The following is a 2,264-nucleotide window of genomic DNA, read 5'->3' on the forward strand; positions in this document are numbered from 1 at the left end:
ATTTGATCCCCAATGTGGCAGTGTTGGAAACTGATTGGGTCATGGGGGCGGATCCCTCATGAATGGATTAATGCTCTCCCTGGGGGAGGGGGGATTAATGAGTGAGTTCTCACTCTGTTAGTTCCCGCGAGCCCGTTGCTTAAAAGGACCCTGGCACCTCCTGTCTCTCTCTCTTGCTTCCTCTCGCCATGTGATCTGCTTGCAGCCTGAGGTCCATGCCAGACGCAGCTGTCCCAGAATTGTAAGCCAAATAAACCTCTTTCCTTCATAAATTACCCAGTCTCAGGTATCTCTGTTATAGCAGCACAAAACGGACTAAAACAGAGCTCAATAAATATGAACTAGGTTTTTGGGTTTTTTTTCTGTTTCTATCTTCTTAGTTTCTATGATGTGTTTTATTTGTTCTTTTCCAAGAATCACTTGCATTCCTGTGTGAAATCATGCTTGTTTTGATTTATCACTATTGTTATTTTTGTTGTTACTATTGCTGTTATTCAAATAAATATATATCATGAGGATATTGGAAAAGTCAGAAAATTAAAACATCAAAAAATGAAATGTAAATTCCTTTTAGCCCCTTGACTCAGAGAAAACAACTGTCAATATTTTCACAGATTTAGACTTACAAAACTTTTAAAATGGAATTATGCTTTCATATTGTATGTTATAACTTGTATTTCCTCCTTCAAAATATATCACAAATGCTCCACGTCAGTGAGTACACCTCTCCATTACTACTTCTAATGCCTACCTCATGTTTCATTCTGTGGCTTGCCGTTATCAGACAACTAGTCCTTAAATTGCTGAGACATTTTGATTGATCCCAGTTGTTTTGCTTTTATAAGCAAAAAGGAGATGAACATCATTGCACCATCATCTTTTTTTTTCCATTAAACCAATTAGTTCCTTAGGGTACGTTACTGGATGTTGAAGAGTAGTTTAATGGGTGTGCACTTTTAAAATTCTGATATAAATACACTACAGAAAGTTGAATTTATTCTCCTGCCAACAGTATTGGAGATGTGTTTTCCATCTTTAACAATTTTATAAGCCAAAAATACCAGTATTTTTATAATGTTGTTATAGAAAAGACTTTCCTAAAAATGGTACCAAAAGCAGAAACGATAAGAGGCGGGGGTGTGGGGGAGGGAATCAATAAATTGACTACTGAAAAAAAATACAAAAAAACCCCACCTCAATTTAATTTTTGAAAACTAGTAAACCCAGTTTAAGGGCAAATGACAAGTTAAGATAAAAGACAAACTGTGAAAATATGTTTATATGACAAAGGATTAATAACCTCAATAAAGAAAGAACACTTATAAATTAATTTTTTAATATAAACACTTCAATAGAAGCATGGGTTAGGAGCATAAACAGATTGATTACAAAAGAAGTACAAATGGCCAATAAATATGTGAAGAAAATGTTTTTCCCCATTGAAAATCAAAGAAGGTCAAAATGAAAAATAAATGATGGGGAAACTGAGACTCAGAGAGACTAAGTAATTCATCTAATGTCACACACAATAAATGTTAGAGTCTGCATTTGAACCTAGGCTGTCTGGCTCCCAAGTCTCTGTTTGATAGCCTCTTCCTGTTTAGACAGATGAGGAAACAGGTCTAGAGAGGTAGTGTCTGGCACAAATTCCCTCGGTCAGTTAGAAGCATTGCTTGGCTTCAAACTTGTATCTAAGTCACTCCCAGACTCAGGGTCTTTCCAGAAATTCCCTTTGCCCCACACCCAGAGCACAGCCATCATTCAACTATGTCTCCTGCACAGGCTTCTGCAGGCTTTTCCCTGTGAGGCCAGTGAGTGTTTGGGGAGGACAGTTGCATGACATTCACTGTGGGATCTGCTTATCTTTAGTTCCATAGGTGCCTTGCAGACCTTTGGATCCTGCTACCTTGCTCCTGCCAGCCCTCAGAGCCACAGAACCTTGGTCCCATCTACAGAAGGCCCTGCCAGGGGTTGCAGCTGAGGGTAAGTTACTGTTCACAGTTGGTGCTGTGAGGGCCAGCCGGCCAGGTAAAAGACCTCTGGTCAAGGAGAAGGGAACTTAGAACAAGAATTCCGTTAGAAGAAGTCACCCAGGTCCCAGACCTCTTGCCTGAGCAGAGACTCCCAGGTAAAAGTTTCCTTCATCGTTGAGCCAGAAGCTGAGCAATATCCATCCTCAGGGTAGCACACCTTCCAGGGACCCTCCATGGCTAAATCATGGAGGTAAGGTTGGTCTCAAGATACAGTTAGAGAAACAGAGTAAA

At 39.8% G+C, this 2,264-nt stretch overlaps 1 protein-coding gene across 2 annotated transcripts in view; it reads left to right on the forward strand.

Moving 5' to 3' along the window:
- ZNF793 (zinc finger protein 793) overlaps positions 1–2,264 on the forward strand; it is a 29,910-nt gene that overhangs the window by 8,021 nt on the left and 19,625 nt on the right. For both annotated transcript variants that reach the window (XM_008591617.1, XM_008591616.1), the window contains one exon: positions 1,870–1,983. The gene's annotated coding sequence lies outside the window, so the exon portion shown is untranslated. The remainder of the gene's footprint in view (positions 1–1,869; positions 1,984–2,264) is intronic.

The sequence above is a fragment of the Galeopterus variegatus genome, unplaced genomic scaffold (assembly GCF_000696425.1).
Source record: "Galeopterus variegatus unplaced genomic scaffold, G_variegatus-3.0.2 Scaffold7083, whole genome shotgun sequence".
Lineage (NCBI taxonomy): Eukaryota > Metazoa > Chordata > Mammalia > Dermoptera > Cynocephalidae > Galeopterus > Galeopterus variegatus.